General features: G+C 45.3%; 1 protein-coding gene and 1 long non-coding RNA gene across 9 annotated transcripts in view; both read right to left on the bottom strand.

Annotated features, from left to right (window-relative positions):
- Window positions 1-24,536, bottom strand: part of LOC144768773 (uncharacterized) — a 9,320,023-nt gene that overhangs the window by 4,886,479 nt on the left and 4,409,008 nt on the right. The gene's annotated exons all lie outside the window — the stretch shown is intronic.
- On the bottom strand, window positions 19,582-24,034 carry LOC144768775 (uncharacterized). Its single transcript, XR_013598628.1, has 2 exons — window positions 23,713-24,034; window positions 19,582-19,929 (listed from the first exon to the last, which is right to left on the bottom strand). It is a non-coding gene; the product is annotated as an uncharacterized LOC144768775 (long non-coding RNA).

Genomic DNA, 24,536 nt, shown 5'->3' on the forward strand with positions numbered 1-24,536 from the left:
TAAATGGGTCCTTGATAGGGCCTTATCTAAAATGGAAAGCATAACAAGAGAAATGACTTTGACACCAAAGGAAGTTGAGGATAAGGAGAATGACACCACCAGAGTAATCCTTACTTACAATAGGGGGTCACAAAATGTGAAGAAAATAATTTCAAAAAATTGGAACATTTTGAAGTGTGACCCGATCATTGGCCCTAAACTAAGTGCAAGACCAGCAATCACATATAGAAAAAGTCGAAGCTTGAGGGACTTAATCACGAGGGGAGATATCACAGAATACAAGGATAGGAACCAACACAACCTTGAAGGATTTTTCCCATGCGGGCACTGTAGAGCCTGCAGATATAGCTCGATGCGGAAGGAGTTTAAGATCCCTCATGGAACGATTAAGAAAAAGACTATTTGTCAATTTTTGACTTGTAGTTCTACACATGTAGTATATGTACTTGAGTGCCCGTGCCAAAAAAGATATGTGGGGAGCACAACTGTGATGGTGAAAAACAGAGTTATGCAACACCTAAGGGCAATCACGAACAGGGACCCACAATACCCTGTCGCGAGACATTTTGCCCAACATCATAAATCCAATTGCAACTTATTGACATATTTTGCAATAGAACAGGTGAACCCCAATCCGAGAGGGGGAAACGGAGAGCTACAACTGAGAAAGAAGGAATCCAAATGGATCCTTGAATTAGAAACGAGACAGCCTAACGGGCATAATGATCATGAAGAGTTAGTAGTACACCTGTATGATCCCTAGTTATGTATCAATTGGAAAACAGCCGTAATGTGGACTTATCAGTCATTGCAGGAAATTGAGGGTAGCATATCTAAAAGTTTCTCATGAAATGGTATCAAGAAATGCTTGAAATTGTGAATATATGTTTTTAACGATGAGAGGAGTTTAATAATATGTTTGTTTTATCCTAACAGGTGGCATCAGGGAGCTCAGAGTAGATATCACGTGCACTTCACGAGCAATTGAACCTGTCACCTGGAAGAACTCATAACAAGATAGAATATGAGATCACGTCACTTAGTAATGTTATGATTTATTCACTATAGTTCACGTTTTTTTCACTTAATGTTTTTAACAGCACCCTCCAGAAACATTGGACCCTTATAAAGCCACTTGGCGAAATAATAGGGGTAATGTAACAGAATAAGCATAATGAGCCACTGTGGCGAAGGAATAGGAATGATTAATCATATATGTACTTTACTTAAAAAATAGGATTTTCTTGATAAGAAGTGAGGCATCATGAGAAAAGAAATTATGTGATACAAACACACTCTAAGATGTCAGCCAAAATGAAATTGTGCAGTCCTGTTTCTATAGCCAGCACTAACTGTGTATGTAACTGGTGGAGAGCTGAGGTATTGTTGTGTGAGCAAGGGAGCAAGGGCTTCCGAAACGCGTAACAGCAATAAAAAAACACTGTGTGTAATCCTGGCCTCTGAGAGTGCGTTATAACTCTGGTTATTATTGAAATATATATATATATATATATATATATATATATATATATATATATATATATATATATATATTCAATAATAACACACTTACAAATAAGCAATTGCAACTGTTAAAGGCATAGAATAAAATACGACCAGATAACAATGATAATATTAATGGATGTCCACTGCAAGAAATAGGCACTGTTAATTGTGATTAATCAGACACAAGGAACCAAAGGAAAGCATGAAAAGATATACAGATATATACACTAAATATATCAGATGATAATAACCACTATAGGATTGAATGTGCACACAGACACACTCACACATGATAATGCCAATAATCAGAGAAAATACATCACCAGCAGCAATAACTTAATCTTAGCCCACTCCAGACTGGGGGATTCACAGGCGGAGTCAAGCGAATCACCAAGCCTGGAACTGCTACACTGAATAAGACGCACCCGTCCTTCATTCAGATATCCAAACTCCTGCCTTACAAGTCAACAAAATCCAGTTTCATAATATCTATACACTAGCAGTTTCCAAGAGGACCTCCTCTGCACCAAGGAAACTTACTGGAGTTGGCCACTGTAACAAAAGTATTCGAAAGGCAAAGGAGTTCTCAAGTATTCTTATGCGCGCCCTTGTGTTCCAGACCCTTATCTTAGCAAAGCTTATGAAAGTAGAAAGCATCTCCAAAAGTACATAAAACAATCTTGAACGTGGATAGCCTAAAGAACTTAAGTGATCTGGGGGCCTGCCTATGTGTGCAAAGCTCAAACTAGACAGAGTCAAAATCCAAGATGGCATGAGAGCATTTCAAAGCCAATAGTAAAAGCGTCATAATACTTCCCAATTTACAACATATTGCACATTTGAGCACCACTGCATATAACACTACACTCCAAGACAGAGAAGTACATTCCACACCTTTCTCTCTCTCATGCTTTTAAATGCACATCCCACATGTTCTGTTCCTGGCTCTACTGGTTCTACTCTGTGAAAACACTCCCACTCTGCAGCTTTAAGGAGACACGAAATGCAAGTGCAGAGTGGAAATAAAACACAAAATCAATTTAAACAATGGCAGTCAAAGGTCATCACGTGGTCCCAATACATGGGAGTGTCTCTGGCACCACAAAGGGTATTCCAGTAGCCAATTAGGAGGGTAACAAAAGTACTTACCAAGTCCAATTTAGGGAGAGAGCACAGTGACTATGGTCCTGATTCACAGGACCTCAGTCAGACTAGTTAGTAAAACAGAATGACCCCAGAAAAAAGTGGGGGTGACCATGAAAGCAGATCCTCCTTTCCTACAGGGACCAACCCAGTAAGCCCCCAGGACATGGGTCTCTATATTAAAAGTGACTATGTAGAAAATAAAAACACAGTTCATTTAGTAGAAGCCCTGGTCCTAAGGAACAATCAGTTGACACCTGCTACTGTTTCGAGGCAAGTTCTGATTTTCCAAAACTGTTTGTAGTCAAAGTCAAATTCATGTATTTGGTCTAGTTCTCTGCTGAGAACAACACGTTTTAAAAATGCATTTGTTATTAAACATTAATATGATAATCATTTCAATACAATTTTTTGATAAAAAAAACAAAACAAATGATTACACACACATTCGCCAGGCGGTGATTTAAGAAGCAAAATCAAAGCTTGAACTGAAGTACTATTGCATCTAGTTTGGATTAAATGTAAGTACCTATTTCTGGAATCAACTAATGTCGAATTAAGGCATACAAACAGAACCTGCTGCAAATCTTGAACTCCTCCATTACAGAGATCACAAATACTCGTGGCATTTTCATTGTGGTTCCATCTAGAAGTAAATGACTTAGGGGAGAATCCCAAGCCGTAATAAAATAATGCATCGCCGATATCCATGCCTTAAGGTAAAACGAATGTACTGTTGCAAATGTTTATATTCTATTGACTCTGCATAAAGTTCATGATGATGCAATTTGGAACAATGTTTAATGTTGAGATTGTAACTTATCCTCCGTGTTAAATGTTCTAAAAAGAGCCTCAAGTGCGCAGGAGTCCAGGATTTCAATAGTGCAGATGTACAATTCGCTAATTTGAAGGCTGTAATGAAATTTTAACTAAAAGTATACTTCAATGATTTGATCTCAAAAGTCTCAGTTTTTAGTAAACATCTTAAGGTACCTTGTCCTGCATGTATAAGATTATAAGCCCATTTTATGATGTTAGTGATAGCTCTGGTATATGAGCTAACTAAAGAAAGCTAAAGGCGCAGAGCTTGTGAAGGAACTGCTTGGTTGACCTTAATCATTTTATGAAGTATTTTCCCTTCTTTAGTTTGTATTTGTTGCCACTGTCTTATTGGAATGTATTCCAAAGCGTACGATAAAATGGGTGGAATTTTGGAACTAAAAACCTGTAAAAGAGGGTAAAAGTGCCTGGGCCCAGAGGAGGAATATAAACGTTGGAGAGCGTATAAACTGTTTGTAAGAGATAGCCATTTATTATAATACGGTCAGTTATTTATCTATGTAAGTAATTAGACTATTAATTGCTAATATAGCACTTATTAATAAGTCTTTATTACAACCATATGGAACCCTTTTTAGCAACCTAAGAGTAACAAATGCTAAATAAAAAAAGAATCAAGTAATGTGACACTATATGCACACATCAGAGAAGTGACAGAATCATTGCCTGTGGCAACACTGCTAGGCCTCCAGGAAGTATAATATTGAGTCAACTCAGGAGCAACATAATCCTATCCCCCGGGCCAGTGCTTAGCCATCAGGAGATACCATGGTGTACAGTCAAGTGAGACAGAAACTCCAAGGTAGATGATCAGTGAGTTCAAGTGAGAAGTACTGAATTATTAGGTAGATACTGTAGTTAGTTGAGGTGACATGTAGCACCGTCTAAAGGAGAAGTGAGTTAGGTAAAGTGAAGAGGGAGGAAGGGAGTAAAAGGTGAAAGCACATGAGTCAGGATAAAAGAGCACTTATTACTGTTGCCTAATGCCTAACATGGCAATTACGTATAACCCGTGGCCATCACAAGTTGACAGTGACAAGAAGATTTTAGACTCTGATTGCAAGGTTCCACCCAAGAGTGAAAGAAGAGTCGCACATGGCATGCAGCCAAATATATGCCCACTGTGTCCATCCAAAAACAATTGGCCTATAAACAGCTATAACACAGGGATGTGTATTGTTAAAATAGTTGCACAATACCAGCCCCTTTCTTGGGGGCACATGAGGATCATTTCTTCTAAATATTGAAGACAATTGGTCTTGCTAGTTGTGATGTGACTTGCAACTGTAAAAGCTGGGGCTGTGGGCCAAGATCCATCCAACTCTAACAAACCAAAACAGGAGAGTCACTTCAAGGAGTTGCTCTTTACTTTGCGTCCCCATAACCAAAGATCACCCGGATGATAGGGTGCCATGGAAAACTTCTGTGAGATGCGATGCTCAGGCCAGAAACCTTTCTTCACAAAGACATTTAGTTAACAGCACTGGCCATCTTAAAGAAGAAACTTCAACACCAAGCACATGTGAGGAAGCCTTTAAAAACACTTTTAAAATAGCACACTTTCGTTAATTACACCCAAAGATGATTTTCACTTTTCCCTCAAAATAATTTACCAAATTTACATCAAAAACAAATATGAGCACAAATATTTTTCAAACGCAAAATCTGAGAATAATACACATAAAAACGAATTCTACAATCGAAGGAATAGTCTGACTGCTTTTTCTTAAGTAAAATTAACAAACCATGCTTATTTGTCCAGTCAAGAGTGAGGAGGGGTGAGAAGGTATGACAGAGTTTTCTTAGGGAACTGTGGCACAGCCTTTCAGAATGAGCAGGAAAACCCTCAAGAGGTGAGACCAACTGAGTTTAGGGTTTCCTGTTAGGGGACATTTCCATGGACTAATATCTCTGAGCTGCTTTCCTGGGGAGGCTGTAACTGAGGCCTAAGGCTGGGTTGTCTGTGGAAAGGTTATCATGGTCTGGATCTTCTGGGAGAGCTGTGGGGTGAGCCGTTCCCTGATTCCTGTCTCCTGTCTTGCACATAATGTACTGTACAATACCATTGCACACTCACCAACTCAGTACTCAATGGTGGTGGTAAGCTTAGGAGGTACATACTTTACATTTAATATATTTTGTACATTAGAGAAGGTCCGGGAGATCCAGATGACAGCTGAGATTCGACTACTTGTAGTCAGTCTACCACCATCAAAAAGATAATTTGTGCACTGTGGGTGTGTGTGTGTACGTCTAAGGCGCCATTGAACTCTACCTCGGCCACGTTTCTGGGACCATGTACAAATACATCCTTACACTGGGATACTGTGCCTAAGTATAACCTAGAGCAGTCCACTCCCTTTTATTATACCCCTCAGGCCATGCATGGCCCAAGGATGACCTGGGTTTACATTCAGTCAATCCTCAAGAGAACAGGACTGCTACCCATTACATCCCTCTCCAACCTAGTGTTTTTTTTCTTTTCCGAAGCTCAGTGTTCATTTCACTCGACATACAAAGTCTTTGAGCCAGTGCGTTGTGCATTAGGCCGGAGGCAGTATCGATGAGATTGGTCACGAATGGGTGGGTCACAGGCAGGAGGATCCTCAGGCGTACCATCTTGCACAAGGTCTTCCACCATTTCTTCTAACCTGGGGAACCACACCTTTGCATGCAACCTTGACGCACAAGTTACTTACCTTCAGTAACGATATATCTGTAAGAAACATTAGTTAGGGTTAGATTCCTTACCTTAGAATATCCCCAGGCATCAGACTGGATCCAGAAAGTTTTCGTCAGCAGTACCCTTCCGCATCGGTAGGCGTCGTCTGCAGCCCCGCGTCCGTCGTAGGCATCGTGATCGTTGGGATGACATCGTCGGAGTACTTAGACGCCGCCCTCGCCCGCTGACGTCAGTTCTATACATAGCTTTTCGCACCAGGAACGCAGAGCCATGTTAGAAACCAGCACTGGTGCCATGAAACTAGGGCCCTGAAAGGGTTGTCCTTTACCCTAGATATTGGTTCCCAGAATGGGGAGGATGGGTGGGGCGGTAAGGAATCTAACACTAACTGATGTTTCTTACAGATATATCGTTACTGAAGGTAAGTAACTTGTGCATCTGAAAGAAACACGTTAGTTTTAGATTCCTTACCTTAGAATAGATACCCCAGCAATACCAACACCGGTGGTGGGTCTGCGAACCAAGATCACACCAGAAAGTCCTGGCGAATGGAACAGCCGAAAAAACCATTTCTTCGGACTTGGCTGTCGAGGCAGTAGTGCCTAGCGAACGTGCGCAGTGAGGCCCACGTAGCTGTTTGACAGATGTCCTGCAAGGGGACTCCCCGACCCAGGGCAGTAGTAGCCGCCGTGGCCCGAGTGGAATGGGCACATAGCTCCACAGAAAGCTCCTTTATCGCCAAAGAGTAGCAAACCTTGATGCACAAGACGACCCACCGAGAGATGGTCCGCTTATGCACTGCCCGTCCCTTCTTAGCGCCCACGTAACCAACAGAGAGCTGGTCGTCCACCCGGAACTGGCATGTGCGATCTAGATAGAAGGAGAGCGCACATTTTGGGTCCAGGCGGTGGAGCCTCTCTTCCTCTTTCGAGGGATACAGAGGCGGAAAGAAGTTGGGCAAGGTTATGGACTGCCCAATATGAAAGGCTGTGACCACCTTAGGCAGGAAAGAAGGACGATTTCTCAGAACAACCTTGTCTGGATGGACAGAGAGGAAAGGAGGTTTAGAAGATAGAGCCTGGAGCTCCCAGGAATGCAGTCTTAAGAGTCAGAAGACGAAGAGGACAGTTATGAAGTGGCTCAAAGGGAGCGCCCATCAGATAAGTTAGTACAAGATTCAAATCCCACTGAGGCATCAAGAAGGGAACAGGAGGAAACATGTGTGTGGTGCCTTTCAAGAATCTGTTTACAACAGGGGACTTGAAAAGGGAAGGCTGATCAGGAAGCCTTAAGAAGGCTAAAATGGCCCAGAGGTAGCCCTTGATAGTGCCCAGATCAGAGCCCTGCTAGGCAAGAGAAAGAAGAAAGAGGAGAACCTCTGAAAGGGGGCAGAGAGTGGATCCACAGCCTTTGCTGTGCACCATGTCACAAATGTGTTCCACCTACAGGCATATACTGTTCTTGTGGAGGGACGCCTGGCTGCCAGAATCACATCACAGACTTCAGGAGGCAAGTCAAATGGCCTTAACTGCCGCCGCTCAATCTCCACGCAAGCAGGTGGAGACTGCACAGGTTCGGGTGGAGGACCGTCCCCTGCTGCTGCCACAGTAGGTCCTCCTGAAGAGGCAGACGAATCCGGGGATTGACTGACATGCTGAGTAGCTTGGGATACCAGTATCTACGTGCCCAGTCCGGAGCCACAAAGATGACTTGGGCCCGGTCTCGCTTGATCTTCTTCAGCACTCTGGACATGAGTGGTATAGGCGGAAAGGCGTATAACAGACCGCAGCTCCACTCGCGACAAAAAGCGTCACCGAGCGAGCGCCACCTTGGAAATTCCAACGCGCAGAACTGATGACATTCGCGTTCTCTTCGGTGGCGAACAGATCAAACTATGGCTCTCCCCACTGCTGAAAGAGACCTTGCGCCTCGTCCGAGTTCAGGCGCCATTCGTGATCCATCATGCACTGGTGGCTGAGTTTGTCCGCCCTGGCGTTCAGGGAACCTGCCAGGTGTTGAACCACCAGGGTGACGCCCTGGTGTTCCAGCCATTGCCAGAGGCGCAGAACCTCCTGACAAAGGGTGGACAACCTCACCCCGCCCTGTTTGTTGCAGTACCACATGGCAGTAGTGATGTCCGTGAACACCTGCACTATACTTCCCCGGACAAGGAATGCCTTCAATGCAAGTCGGATCACCCGCTGCTCCAGAATGTTGATATGGAGCCGGACTCCGCCAGAGACCAGAGGCCTCTGATTTCCGCCTTTCCCATGTGGCCCCCTCATCCCAGGAGGGACGCATCCATCACTACTATGCGCTCCGGTTGGGGTAGGGAGAGAGAGAGATCTGCCGCTGACCCAATCGCGGTCTGTAAGCCACCATTGCAACTGACTCGCAGTGCCCTCCGATATCAGGACGTGGTCGGACAGGTTGCCCTGATGCTGGGCTCACTGAAACTTCAGGTCCCACTGCAGAGCTCGCATCCACCACCTGGCGTGATGCACCAGAAGGATGCAGGAGGCCATCAGCTACAGGAGCCGCAGCGTCAATCTGACCGAAACTCGGGACAAAAGGCTGAAAGATCGGTATCAGAGTCTGAATATCCCAAACCTGCTGTTTGGAGGGATAAACCCGAAACTGCGCCAAGTCCAGAACCGCTCTGATGAAAAGGAGAGATCTGACTTCAGCACGTTGATGGAGAACCCCAGCGAGTGCAGGAGGTCAGCCGTAGTCTGGAGGTGGGAGACGACTGTCTGGGGCGAGCCCGCCTTCAACAACCAGTCGGCGAGATAGGGGAAGACTGAGACACCTGATCTGTGCAGATGAGCTGCGACCACCGCCATCACTGTCGTGAACACCCATGGGGCACTGGTAAGGCCGAAGGGGAGCACGGTAAACTGAAAGTGCTCGTGGCCTACCGTGAACCACAGGTAGCACCGGTGGGCCGGCAGGACGGGGATGTGGAAATACCTGCCCACCTAGAAATGTTTTGGGGGCCCTACAGAAATCAGGCCTAACTATCAAGGCTACAAAGTGCCAGATAGGGCAGAGTCAGGTTGTGTACCTGGGCCACCTTGTTGGTGGAGACCAGGTTCAACCATTGCAGAGCAAAATCCAGAACATCGTGGACTGGGTTGCTCCAACTACCCAGAGTCAGGTCAGAGCTTTCTTGGGCCTGACTAGGTACTAGAGAAGATTTGTCAAGGGGTATGAATCCATTGTGACCCCCCCTGAATGACTTTACTTCCATGAAAATGCTAAAGACAGTTCAGTGGACAGTCAGCTGTCAAAAGGCATTTGATGACCTGAAGCAGGCCATGTGCACTACTCCCATTCCGCAAAGTCCTAACAGCTCCGAAGAATTCATTGTCCAAACAGAGGCATCTGAGTTGGGGGTTGGGGCTTTGTTATCACAATTGAATGATGGTCAGGATTAGCCAGTAGCTTTTATTATCAGAAGGCTGACCCCCAGAGAAAAATGTTGGTCAGCCATTGAGAGGGAGGCCTTTGCTGTGGTTTGGGCTCTGAAGAAGATGAGGTCATACTTGTTTGGCACTCACTTCATTGTGCAGACAGACCATAAGCCCCTCTTATGGCTACAACAGATGGAAGGTGAAAACCCCAAACTTTTGAGGTGGTCCATTTCCCTACAGGGGATGAACTATACAGTGGAACATAGACCTGGGAGTAACCATACCAATGCAGATGGACCCTTCAGATATTTCCACTTAGAACATGAAGACTCAACTAGTCAAGGTTAGTTTAATGTCCCTGCGTTGGGAGGGGGGTATGTAGGAGAGTAGGATCTGCTTCTTATAGTTACCCCCACTTTTAGCTGATGTTTCACGGTTTTTCGATTTTAGTCTGGCTGGGGCCCTGCTATCCGGGTCCCCAGCCTAGCTGCTTCCTCTCTAAAATGATTCCACGTACTTTAGGTACACTCCTGTTTTGTTACTGGGGTACCCTTATAAGTCCCTAGTATATGATAGCCTATATACCCAGTTATTTATCACGACAGTGGTCCCTAGTGAAGAACAAAAAATGAACAAGGGAGAAATAAATACAGACCCGATTAGTGCTGTATTGGTAAAAACGTATCCAGCCGGACAGAGGTTCAATGTTTAATTTAGAGACAGTATTTAAGGTTTCAGCACACAAGGATACTGAAAGTGGGACACAAGCCTGGGACATACAATTCGGGAAACATAAAAAGGAGGGGCTTCAGGCAATGCTTGCGGTTTGTTTTGTGCCACACACAAGGTGACAATGTACAGTCCTTGCGGGGATGTACATATATCACTAATATGTGTTAGTTAGAGACTAACTACTGTAATACCACACAGTGTAGCTGCGCCCACAGTTCTTTCTCGCACAGTGGAAAACGAAAAACGATTTAACTTGAAAAGGGGCTTACAGATATGCCCCGGCTGTCTCTCATGAATGTTTTGTTTCTTCCCGCCACACCAAGTCATGGAGGAAAATTTCAATTTAAGGCCTGAAAGTATATGAAAGCTAATGCAGCCTAATTTCCCTAAAGTGTTTATACAGCCAGTCTTTCTGACCTTTTTGGGTCACACATTTCTGCCGGTCTTACATTAGCGCTAAGTACTTGCGCTACTAACCATGTCCCCGCCTCCTCAAATTTGTACAGCTGTAGTGGTGCAAATAGCGTAATACAATTCCACCCCCACCCTTTCATTTACCTGGACCTAAAACTGAATAGAGTGCTGGTGCAGTACTCACTAGATAGCCCACGCTCCGGAGATGTCGAAGGAACATCTAATTGCTGGGCAGGCGGAAAGTCCGAGGGGTGAAAGCAAGTGGCGTCAGTCGTCAGGCAAACATATTTCTTCAAGCAGGGTTAGCTGATGGTGGTCATAGTGAAAGCAAAAAGGAGAAAGTAAGGAAATTAGGCCAGAATGAAAGGGCAAAAAGGTCTGGGCAGGGCTAGAGAAGTGTAGACACACCCACGGTGACGCATGGCTCTAAATGTGATTGGCTCAACGAATGTAACAGGCACGTCATCAGGGCTTTGGTGGGCAGGTCAGAGGTCGATGCAAGACACTCCTTGGAAGGAATTTCCACGCCTACCAGAGATTAATGGTCCAGCAGTTGTTAATGTGGCCAGGCAAACACTGCAATCAGGAAGAGGGGCGTGGCAGGCAATCCTGGGCTGGAGCACGGATTGCTGAACAATCCTCGGAATCAGAGAATCCAATTTGGTTGTATTTTTCCGCTACTATTTATAAATAGAGATGAAGAAACATATTTTTCAGTCCGTATTTATATGTAAAAATATGTTTAAACGGAAAACCGGGAGCCTTAATCAAAATGTAATGAATCATTGGTAGTATCTGTGTTATTGTTGTGGCTTATTATCTGTATCATAGCTAGCTGACAGCTTGTCAACGCTATTCTCTTTGCCTCTCCATCAATGAATGCATTGCCTTTTGACACATACGGCTATATGTATCAAAATGTTGTTTTGCGATTCTCAAATAGCGATTTTTTGCGAATGCCTATTTGAGAATCGCAAAACGCGATGTATGTAGGATTTGCAAAAACTTTTGCGAATCCTACATATTCCTTAATTGCAAATCCCAAATTGCGATCCGCAATTAAGGAATACCTCCCCATTCATTCCTATGGGCCTATAGGTCCATAGGAATGAATGGTGAAACATTCACAATTTGCGAGTACCCATTAGGTACTCGCAAATTGTGAATGCAATTTCAAGGATGCAAGGGTGTCAAAAGGACACCCTGTTGCACCCCTGAAATAAGCATAGGTGCAGATGTGGCTCACATATGTGCGCCACATGGCACCTTGAAAAATGCAAAAAAGTGCATTTTTTTAAGACATCGCAAATTACCACCAACCTGAAGTTGGTGGTAATTTGCGATTCCTTAAGCCAAAATCGCACAACTTGGGTGCTTCCTACAATGCATTTAAGGAATCACAGTTTTTGTGATTCCTTATTTTGCAAGTGGGTTTTTGTGTGATACATTGCACACTGGTAAATTGTGATGGTAAACGCTGAAATTCTGCGAATTTCTGCATTTGCGATCTCAATTTGGCTTGATACATATGGCCCATGGTCTTTTGATGAAATATGTGCTGCACATTTGATGATAGTCACTTTTGATGGCAATAACAAGGCTTGGAGGAGGTCACTGATCAATTGTGCATGTTGTATTTGGTGGCCTGCTGATGTGAGGAAGCCTCTCATTGACCAAAGCTGGCCAAAGTCATGAACCACCCCAAAGGCATACTGGCTGTCTGTGTATATGTTCGCTCGGTTCCCTTTAGCCAATGTGCATGCCCTTGTAGTGACACAAGTTCGGCTGCTTGTGTGCTTTCGGCAGATGCCAACCTACCTCCTTCCAGTAGTTTATTAGCAGTGCCCACTGCATATGATGCCTGCAATGTCCCTTGGTCACCCCTAAGGCATGACCCATCTACAAACAAGTCCCCTTGGACTTGGAATGGCTTGGCAATGAGGGAGACATTTGGGATCCAGTGTCGACAGTATCCTGCCTCCCCCAAAAATGCCTGAACCTCTTTTTGCGTGCATGGTCGGGGAAACTGAGTGTTGGTTGATATCCTGTCAGATAGTAATCTCCTGGCCCCTTTGGACAGTTTGTGGCCTAAATATGTCACAGCAGTGAGGCAGAACTGTAATTTCTTGGGAGAAACCTTGTAACCTTTCATTGCTAGGTGGCGCAGGATGGCAATAGTGCCCTGTGTGCAAGCATCCCTTGAAGGTGAGGCCAGTATCAAATCGTCAATGTACTGGATAAGAGTTGAGCCTCCCTTCAGTACCAAGGAGTCAAGATATGTCTTTAGTGCATTCGTAAAGATGGAGGGTGATTCTATAAAGCCTTGTGGGAGCCTAGACTGAGTAGTCTCCACCCTTTATAACTGAAACTAGAAAAGGTACTGGCTGTCTGGGGGCAAGGGGATGGTAAAGAAGGCGGAGCTCAGATCCAGCACTGTGAAGTGTGTGGCTTTGAATGGGATATTTGACAATAGTGTCGCTGGGTTTGGAACTACTGGGAAAAAAGTATCACTATTTTGTTCACTTCTCTCAGATCTTGTGTAAAACGGTATACTGGGGCTCCATCCGGGCCTTTTAGATGCTTTCTTGACAGGGAGTATTGGTGTATTGCATTGGCTAGAGATTGGTGCTGGGCCTAGTTCATTGGAGTTAATGTCCCCCTCTGAGGATACAAACACGAATAAAGTCATGAGGATCCTCAGTTGGAATATAGCAGGAATCGCTAAGAAACTAGATGTCCCTGACTGGAACCTATTCATTGAGTCCTTTGGATATGTATTTTCCAGGAGACGTGGAGTGTGGAACCCTGCCATAAGGTCGCTTACTCTACCTACTATGTACCAGCAACCCTTCCCATCTTGGAAAGGGTCGCCCTTTTGGTGGCCTCCTCATCTGGTTTAGCATCTCCCTGGGCTGCCATATTAGGCACTTAGTATCTAACTCACCCGATCTCCTCAGACTGTCTGTTAGGGGCTCTAGGAGAGGACGGTCTTTGGAGATTTTTAATATCTATGCTAGAGGCACTAAAGGCGGGTCCCAATCTCCAAAAATGTCTATGCTCGAAGGAGAACTCAGTAAGTGTAATAGGAACCCATATATTTTGGTTGCAGGGGACTTTAACTGCACCTTTTTGAGCCCCTTGCGGCCGATGACATCCTGGGTACCTCCGAAGAGGACGCAAGCAGGGGTATTCCTGCCCTGTCCATCCCGCCTATTAAGAGATGGTCTCAGAGGTCTATACAATTGAACACCCTAACCTTAGAATATGGCTTAAGGGCAGTGAACGGCAGAACGCCATCGGACCCTCTAGGTGCCCACACATTCAATAGGGTAGACCACTCGTCAAGAATAGATTACATCATGCTTGATTTTAGGCTATGGAGTCACATACGGGATATGGAAGTCTTGCCTACGGCAGATAGCGACCATAATCCGCTATCACTAAGTTTAGACTCATTATGGCCGCCCCTTGACGACCTTCCTGAACTACCACTAAAGATAACTTCAGAAGTTTGTTTAGCTAAAGGAGGGAGGCACCTTAATTGGTGCGTGGTTGCTCTAGATGAGGGAAAGATACAGCATATAGGGGCCACGCTGGTGGCTGCTGTGACTAAGCTAGATACCCTAACCTTGGAGCCCCCCGAGGTTCTTGTCCATTTTTGTAATATGACCAAAGCCTTGGGAAACCTACTAATAAAACCATGTGGTGCTACCCTAGAAAGGGTGCCCTTCAAACCGAAGGGCACGTTAGGCTGGTTTACCAAAAAGTGCCGTAAGATGCAAACAGCCCTGGTGAAGGCAGTTAAATTGAAAGATCAAGAACTAATCCGGGCAGCCAGGAAGGACTACAGGCTTTCCATCCATGAGGCAAGAGGGACTGGGACGACAAATTCTGGCGTGATCTAATGAAAGCTAGCGTGGGGAGGGACTCCGGTGGCTTCTGGAATGTAATAAGGACTAGGAATAGGCCTGACAGCAGCCTCATTACGTGTAACATCACAGGCCAAATGTGGTTTGATCATTTCTCCCTCCTCTATTCTACTAGCACAGCTAAGGGGCCCGATCTGTTTAAGCCACCCTATGTATGCACCTCTGGGGAGAGTCTGGACCACCACTTTACTTCCAGGGAGGTGGAGGATGTGATCAAATCTCTAATGCCCAATAAGGCAGCTGGCCCCGATGGTATACCTGGGGATCTGCTTCGCCTCAATCCCAAAGAATGGGGGAGGTTTATCTCATCCTTGCTTAACGCTAACCTCTATAGAACTGCGATTCCAGACTCCTGGAAGGGGGCTGAGGTCGTCCCGATTTTTAAAAAGGGCTGTCGGGACAACCCAGCAAACTATCGCCCCATCAGTCTCATAGACTCATCACAGAAGGTTGCCTGTAAGGTGATTCTAGGGAGAGTGCTCGAATGGGAAGCCGAGAATAATATCCTCTCCGAGTTCCAGGCAGGCTTTAGGTCTGGCACAGGCACCATTGAGCAGGTCTTCAGACTAATGCTCATTTATTGGAAGGTGGTACTTTTAGGCAAGGGCAGTCTTTATCTCGCCTTCATCGATTTAAAGACTGCCTTTGACCTGGTGCCGCGAGACCTCTTATGAGGGGTTCTCGCTGACCTAGGGATTCCGGATGACATCTTGTCCCTATTGATGAAGTTGCATATGGGGAACTTTGCCCAGGTGAGGTGGGGTACTCAGGGCCAAAAGACCGCCAAAATTACGGTGAATAGGGGGGTCCGCCAGGGATGTGTTCTTGCCCCCACTCTGTTCTCCTTGTACGTGAACGGAGTGGTGGAGCATCTTTTGAGCGAACCATCTGACGCTCCGTCCCTGGCGGGCAAGAAAATACCATCCCTCCTATTCGCCGACGATACCCTCCTCATCTCAAAGTCACCTATGGGCGTACAAATCCTCCTCGATAACTTCCAGACCTTTTGTTCCAGCAGGGGGCTAAAAATCAATACCGATAAAACTAATTACTTGGTATTGAATCCGCCGAGGAAGCTTGGCCGTCCCTCAATATTGAATTGCGTGCCCCTTGAAAGAGTCAAAGAATTCGACTATTTGGGAATCCGTTTGTCTGACTCTATGCAGTGGAGCTCTCATCTGCAAAAACTGTTGTTGGGCCACAAAAGGGTCGTTGGGGCACTTCTTAAGGAGCAGCGCTCCTCTTCTTTCAAACCTATTGCCCCTGTACTGGACATTTACAAAGCGAGAGGAGTAAGTGCAGCACTATACGGGGCAGAACTCTGGGGTGCAAATAAGATCAATCTCCTTTCCAGATCAGAGAACAAATTCCTGAAAGATTTGATGTCTCTTCCTCAGAGCACTGCAACGTTACCTTTGCAGCTGGACATGGGTTGCTGCCCAAACGGAGACCAGGCCCGCCTTCACCCGTTACTTTTATGGGCACGTCTTTGGAGGGTTCCCGAACTCGCTAGTTATGCAGAGGGGCTCTCAGAGGTGCTGTCGATGCCGGGCTGGTCTAAAATTGGGTGGCTTAGTAATGTCAAATTCCTGCTTGAAGACATGGGTTAACATGGTCTTCCAGAAGTGCCCCTCCGAAAGCTGCCCTTAAGACCATTTATTGGCAGTGGGTAGACAACAATCTAAATTCCAACCCTAAGGAATGTAGAACAACTATGGAGTTCCTTAAGATTAAGGGTTTGCCCCAATACGTCCCTTACCTGGATCTGATCTCAAAGCCCCTCAATAGAGCCCTGTATTTTAGATTTAGGGTGGGCCTGCTCCCCCTGAGAGAATTGACGGCCCGTTGGAAAATCCCGGGGCAGACTGTCCCTTTTTGTATATTTTGCACATCTAGAGTGGAGACTGTTGCCCACTTTTTATTTGAATGCCAAGCCTACAAATCCCCAAGATCTAGGTGGCTAAAACCACTATGTAGGGGGCTGGCGACAAGACACCATATAGTTGCTCTGCGAATTTTAATGTCAGATACCTGTCCATTGATTGTATGTGGTATGGCTAAATATCTAGGCTGGGCGTGGTCAATTAGACTTAAACGGCTAAAAATTATTGTTAAATTGTGGCCTTGTATTAGGACCTTTTTTATCCTATTTATTGGAAAAATATTTTATCCCAACTGTTTAGCCAATGGTTATTAATGCATTTGTTTTTTGTCTACTGTTTTGTAATGCTTTTAAGATATCTCTTTTTATCGAAATAAAGTTAATTGACTGACTGACTCACATTGGCTAGAGCGTATCTCTCTTATTATTCCCTGTTTCAGGAGGTCCTGTATTACTGGTGCTATGCCCTCCTCCCCTTCCATTGAAATTGTGTACTGTGCACTCTCTGGAGGGGGGCTCCTGCTTTCAATTTAATCAGTACTGGTGGATAATTCAACGCCTGTCCTACGTCATTTGCACTGGTAGCCCAGGCTTTGGGTGCCACACAGTTGCGCAGCTCTGAGGGTATTACGGGGTCAGTGCAGGTCATGAAAGCTGGTAACATCAAGCCATTAGTCCTGCTTTCTAGAAAGACTCCTGTTGGTGAGCAGTGTATGGTGCATAGTAATTTACAGAGCAAGTCCCTACCTAGTAAGTTCACTGGGCAGAATCTGCTGAGGATAAACTGATGGTTGACAGTTAAGGTGCCTACTCTTAATTGTTGTGGCATGTGAGTTATTCACCTATTGGTTGTCCTATCATTCCGACTGCCATGACCTATATTCCCGAAAGTGGCACCTCAGGCGTCACTGACGCCTTTAGCATTGATATTTGAGCTCCTGTGTCTATCAAGAATGGTACAATTTTGTCAAACTGTTCGCTCTACATATGGACCTGATTGGTCCACTGCTATGGCTGGAGCTATTATGCAGTTTTCCATGTTCAGGCATCCCTAGAATAAATCTTGGGGCAGTGGTGGGAAGCCATTGTTCTGTTGTCCCCACCCGTCCCTCCCCGGCCAATCCTATTGTGCTGGAGGCATGTCATTTGACATATATCCTTGCTGTTCATTATGTCTATACTCTGTACGCTGGGTGTTCTGCTGGTATTGTTGTTGTCCCATCTCCTATTCTGTGTGGGCCTGTTTTCCTTTTTTTTTATTTTTATTTAATATTGGGCATTCTGCCTTCCAGTGGTTGGGGTCCTTACAGTAGAAACAAGCGGTACCTGGTGGAGGTAGGAGGCTGACCTGCCATTCTATGGCCTTTCTGTACCCTTCCTCCTACCTAGGCCTCTCCCTCTTCCTTGCTGACTTGTGTAGAACCTTCCTTGTGCTACCATCAGTCTAACTTTTTCTTTCTTTATTTTATCTGCTTCCATTGTCTGTACATTGGACTGATAATCGGAGCAGTATCTGGCTGCTGCCAGCACCTTTTCTATGGTTCTTGTTGCCAGCAAACAAACGATGTTTGTAGGTGTGTTTTAATAGGCAGTATCAGACCTTGGACAAAAGTGGTGAAAAAGGCTGGCATGGCTTCTCCCATTGGATTTTTTAGCCCGCTGTTCCGCTGGTATACTTGCAGAAGGCAGTCAAAATAGGAGCTCACACTCATCTTTTTCCTGTTTGCTATGTGTAATCTTATTCCAGTCAACCTTATCTTCAGGTATCTTCTCTTTTAGGTATTTAACTACCTCTTCGTATTTGTCTGTAACCTCGTCTCCTGGTGCTCCTCCCTTACCTCTAACTGGCTCCCCCTTTGGCCACTTCACTTTCCCTTTACAATCTTCCCACATATCTCCTGGCACAATTATGTTAAATAATGTGTTGAAATCTCTCCATAATAGTCCTCCCAACGCTGCCATCCTATCCAACTCAGCAAACCACTTCCCCGGTTCTTTTCTTAGCTTTGGGAAGTCTTTAGTGAAGCACATAATGTCTTCTCTGGACAAGGGGACATGGACACATGCCAATTCATTGTCCTTACTACCTGGTGGAGGTGGTACTCATCGCAGGAGCATAACTAGTGCTCGTGGGGCAGCCGTTGATGGTGCTGGTGTTCCCGTGTGAGCGTCTGGATTACTTCCAACAAAGCAAATGTGTTCATCAGCTGCTTCCACTGTTTCAGTTTTCATACTGCATATTGTAGTGTGTCTTTCATGTTTTCCTCTTTGTATGTTTCCAGGTCCGAGTCTGTGAAGCTGAACCTTGCTATGTCCCAGTCATACTGTGCAGGTAGGGGTGGAGCTGCACCTGCAGGATCTGGACCTGTGGCCTTTGCTCACTGGACATAAGCATTGTGAGCTTGGGTACCCTTTTCCATTAACTGTGCTTGTGCCAGTGAGAGGACTTTTTCTAAGTATGGTCTGTTCTGGTGTTGTGTGAAGGCGTCGCCAGCTAGTGTCCCTCCCACCATCTGTTGTAGTAACTCCTGGTATTTAGTTGTGTCTGATTTCAGTAGACTCTTTTGTACTGTGGACGAGCCGTGAGGGGATGAAGTAGTACTATTTGTTTTACTGAAACAGTCACGCCTAGCCTGTGGTGGAGGCTGGTTGGTCCCTGCTGGAGCCTGTTCTAGTAGTGCAATGTCATGGACTGTCTGCAGTGTGTATGTACAAACGTCCCATACCAAGTACTGCCACTGGCTTAATGACATATAGTTGTCTGCTGACGTGTCGTTGAATTGTTGTAGCCATGCGGGGTCTATTCGTTTTGGTTGCGTTATGTCTTTTTGTGCGCATTGAGCCTGCAGCTTTTGTCCTCATTAGCTGCAGAACATTAATGTATTGGACGGCGTCCAAGTCTATCTTGGCAGCCTCGTGGTTTAGAAGCCGGTGTGTTAAAGCTACAGCATCTGTCTTTTGTTGTTGAGTTAGCTCAGGGGGTTTCTCCACGGGAGCAGAGGGTGAGACTGTGATGTAAAGAAGACACTGAAGCAGTGGTAAGTACGAACCTCTTTATTCAGTCATCTGCTCTACATGTCTGCCAACATTCTAAGGCAGACTCCAGCAGAACATTCCAAGGAGGGGGGGGGAGAAGGTACCAAGGGGGAGAAGGGACAGTAGAGAGAGGGAGATTACAACACATCTCCCTATGGTAGGGAAAACAGGTAAACTACCTAATTGAAGGCAGGTCTAACAGAGCAACATGCTAAATTGGAGATATAAAACAACATGCCTGATAACACTGAGAGGGAATATCACAACACATCTCCCTACGGCAAGGGCTAACACGTGGATTCCCTTTCTTGCTTGTAGGAATCAAAATGACCAATACGACGAGCTGAAGACCTGAAACAAAAATGCAGGAGAGAACACAAATCAAACAGAACAGAGGGTGAAATAGAGACTTGAGAACATGTAGACCAACTTACACAAAGCTATCCCCACTGAGAAAGAGCAAGTCAATATGAACTACATGCAAGCAGGCTCATCAAGTGATTTGTACAATTAACTTCCCTCCCCCCGACCACAGTGGAGTGTAATTTTGCTTGGTTGTCTTCCCCTGATATAGGAAAAGGAGAGATCCTGGTTACTGAAGTGGGAGTGGTGTGGTATGAACAAAGATATTCTTTTAAGGATGTTTCCACATCATGACTGTTGACAACCGCTAATTGAATGTGTTCTTTAATCTTGTGAATTATCTTTGCAATGAAGCCGTTGGCCTTGGGATGATGGAGAGCAGTTTTCTCCTGCTTGATGCCCAGCTCATTTAAGAAATGTTTTATCTCACTAGAAGAGCAATGGACATCATTGTCCATGACAATGGTTTCCGGCACACCTTCTCAGGTGAAAGAGTCTCTTAAAAATGTAATGAGGATGCTTGTCGTGGTGCATGGCACAAACTTGTACTTGATCATGTTGGAGGCGTAATCGATGAGTACCATCATGAATTTCTTTTGGACTCCCAAGTGGTCCATAGGGCCGATTATGTCCATGGCCAACTTGCACCATGGTATGCTTGGTACTGCTACTGGGGATACCGGAACTCTCCGCACTGTAAAAATGTAATCGTTCATAGCACACAACCTACACGTATTCCATTCTTTTTCTGTTGTAGTAGATCCCTGATCTTGTATCTCACCTTCAACAAGTGCTTTGAAGGGATGGACAGATTTGCTGCTTTCCTCACCCAGTGGCACAATGCTGGCAGCACAAGGAGCATTGCTGTTGTTTTCTTCGCTAGGTAGTACAATGCTGTTAGTACACGGGACATTCTTCGCAAATTGCTTGATACTGCCAACCCCGTGGCTCTTTCCGGAGCACAATTCTGAATACTCATTGTAACTCTTGTTGGTTCTCTCATTACCCTCCACAATGTGCACCTGGTCGATATTATTTGGTTCCAGTATGATCCCTAATTCCTTCTGATGATGCCAGCCCAACAGACTGGCCCCTCTACTTACAATGTACACTTTACCAAACGTGGTTCTCCCTTTGAAACTTATGAGCATAGTTATCATCCTAAAGCGTATCCTACTGGAGAAATGTCAGGTTCTAACACTTCAAGACTGGTGATGTCAAACAAGTTACTAATATGATCTAGATTAAATAAAGTAAAAGGGGAACACGAATCAGCAAACATTACTTGAGGCTTATTGTTCCAATAGATGGTCCATTTTGGATGTTTGGGAAAACTGGGATATGAAGGAGATTCTGGAGGGGTACTGCCTTCGGCACTTCTTACTAGAAATACATATTTGAGGGACGGATCCCCTCCACTACAATCCACTCTCACCTGATTGTTCTCACCATCTTTGCACACTCTAGCAAAGCGCCCCTTCTTATTGCATTTTTTACATGTCTCATTGTGGACAGTACAGCGAACACTGTTTGCAAGGTGGTTGCTGCTTCCACATCCGTAGCATTTTAAACACACAGATTCTCTGGCCGGTACATCAACGTTGACTCCTATGGGTCTGACCTTAAGTACTGTATTTTCACTGAACCTGTCGTGTACACTACCGGTGTCGATAACATTGGCAATTATCTCCTTGGGTGTTTTCATTTCCATGATACACTTGGACGTGCGCTCTATAGATACTGCTATGCTAACAGCCTCTTTGAGAGTGAGATTTTTTGCCAGAAGTTTTTCTTGTATGCGAGAGTTGTTGGTGCACCTTACTAACTGGTCCCTGATAAAGGGGAATCGTTAAGTGCACCAAAATCACATAATTTGGTTAGACCTCTGAGAGCTGCTACCTAGTTGGTGAGGGATTCTTGTTTACCCTGGACGCGAGTAAAGAATGTATGCCACTCCAAGACTACATTTACCCTGTCACCAAAATGTGCTTCCAATTTCAAGAGGGTAACACTAAACACATCTGTATCATCCTCATCCTCTTCTAAATCTTGTTCAGGTAAGGTATCATTTATCTTCCTACCTTGAATACCTAAGTTATGCAATAGTATGTGCTGTTTACGGACGGGAGAATATATTTCGCCACTTATGGCGATCAAGTAAGAAGCAAACAAATTAATCCACTCTTTCCAGTGGATTTCCGGTTCACCAATCTCATTGAGAAAGGAAGGTGGTTGACTCATTGCTTGTACAGCCATGGTAAAGACGGGTGCAATAAGCTATTACTGTACCACAAATACACTTGCAAAGACGCACTGTGGAAGGAAAGAAGCAAGATAACTGATGCTGAAGTGAGGGAGGAATGAGCAGTGGTACGCACTGGAAGCACTGAAAACTATTACTGTAATGCTGTAAAACCATCCTACAATATAAATGCAATCATACACTGTAAGTAAGTAATAATGCTAGATAACTGAAGTTGAAATGAGGGACGAATGCCATACAATATAAATGCAAAAATACACTGTAAGTAAGTAATAATGCTAGATAACTGAAGTAGAAATGAGGGACGAATGTCATACAATATAAATGCAATAATACACTGTAAGTAAGTAATATGCTAGATAAATGAAGTTGAAATGGGGGACGAATAACAATTGCGACATGCACTAAAAGCCTGGATGACAAAGATTAGGTGATTATCACCAAGGAAGAACACACAGCAGCCGCTGAGGAGAAAAAACAGTCAAATCACGATGTGAACTCTGGCAATAGCCGATACAAAGACCAATATCTTATGCACTTGGAGCGTTGGAATACATGAACAGGTAAGTGCGTCAGCGAAGATGGAGTGCACACCCAGAGGGAAAGAAAAGAGATGTGCGAGACACCATGCACTGGTGCGCTCGCAATACAAGTCTGAGGGTGGGGGAGGGTACCACAGGGAACGTGTCACAAAGTTTGGCAAGGAGGTAAGTGAGAAGGGAGGAGCTGGCTGAAGCAACAGTGAGGTGGCAGGGAAGTCAGGTAGTCAGAAACCAAACTGTACAGCACTTCGGGTTTTCCTCAGCAGGCAGGGGAACTGCAGAAGTAGTTTGTGACGAGCGAAGCCCAATACCCAAGAGCGACGACGTGGCACTTGAAGTTGACGAGGATGCACTGCCTCAAGAGGAATTAATTTACCTCAGGACGCACAGGTGCGCAGAAACAGGAACCTGGGTCAGCAGCACGGAAACTATCCTGAACTCCGTGTCTCCTCCTGCGGGTAGGTACAACGATGATGAATCAGGTTCCTCTGTGGTCGTTAGAGCGTTTGGGCAGTGAAGTCGACAGCAAGGACTTGAAGAGAAGTGCCTCAGGGAAGCCACGACGACGAGAAGGTTGAAGACTGAAGGGCACCTGACAGCAATGCAGAGGTCCGGAGCCGGCGGGGGCAGATAAGCAAAACAGGGGTGCTTTACCACTGGAGACCGGAATGTTACAGATTAGTTCCTCGGGGACGATATCACCGTGAGGGCTCAACCCACCGAAACTGTGGAAAGACTTAAGAGTCCATCAGACTGGCAAATAGCTGTGAGGAAAGCAGGGACTTCTCAAGAAACGCGGAAAGTAACATCGAAGGAACGTGAGCCCGAGGACAGCAGTGCGGTTCTTCAGGGAGCCCCTCGGTACCTCACAAGTGGACTGGGCAGACTCCCCTCTGTGGCCGACACAGCCTCACAATTGAGGTACAGACATTCACCAACACAACGAGCTGCACACCACAGAAGTACCTGGAGGATGGCAGCGCAGACGAGTCCTGTCCAAAGAGTCCAGATTCCAACCTTGAATGTCCTTATGAAAGCGGCAATGCATGGAAGGCTCATCCAGGTGCGGGGAGACTAATGTTCCTTGAGAAATGGTATCAGAAGCGGGGAACTGCTCCAAGCAGGTCCGACAGTAAAGGCAAGCACCGAACAGGAATGCACCTTTGAAATAAGAGGTGGAGAGAGCACTGAAAGGGGAGATGACTGATGGGCCACCTGCGCCTGGTCGTCGCAAGTGATGTAAAGAAGACGATGAAGCAGTGGTAAGTACAAACGTCTTTATTCAGTAATCCGCTCTCCGTGTCTGCCAGAGGCTTGCCAACATTCTAAGGCAGACTCCAGCGGAACGTTCCAAGGAGGGAGGGGGGGGGGGGGGAATGAAGGTACCAAGGGGGAGAAGGGACAGGGGAGAGAGGGAGATTACAACAAATCTCTCTATGGCAGGGAAAACAGGTAAACTACCTTATTGAAGGCAGGTCTAACAGAGAGGAAAGATTACAACACTGTTGTGGCTCTTATTCGCCCCTTTAGAAGGTCCTCTAGTACTGAGTCCTCTTCTCCCTTGTCTTCCTTATCTCCCTGCTTTTCTTTCTCAACAGGGATGCATGGGTATACCCCTACTACATCCATTTGCACTTTTCTCCAATTCTCATTTATTTTCTGCTTACTTATTTCATTTAACATCTTATTCCTAACCTCTAACAATTCCTTGTAAACTTTCAACTTTACATCATTAGTTGCACGCATGTTGCGCAGGACCAGGTCCCACTGAAAAAACGATTCCCACTCGC

Source organism: Lissotriton helveticus, chromosome 7 (genome assembly GCF_964261635.1).
Source record: "Lissotriton helveticus chromosome 7, aLisHel1.1, whole genome shotgun sequence".
NCBI classification, from domain to species: domain Eukaryota; kingdom Metazoa; phylum Chordata; class Amphibia; order Caudata; family Salamandridae; genus Lissotriton; species Lissotriton helveticus.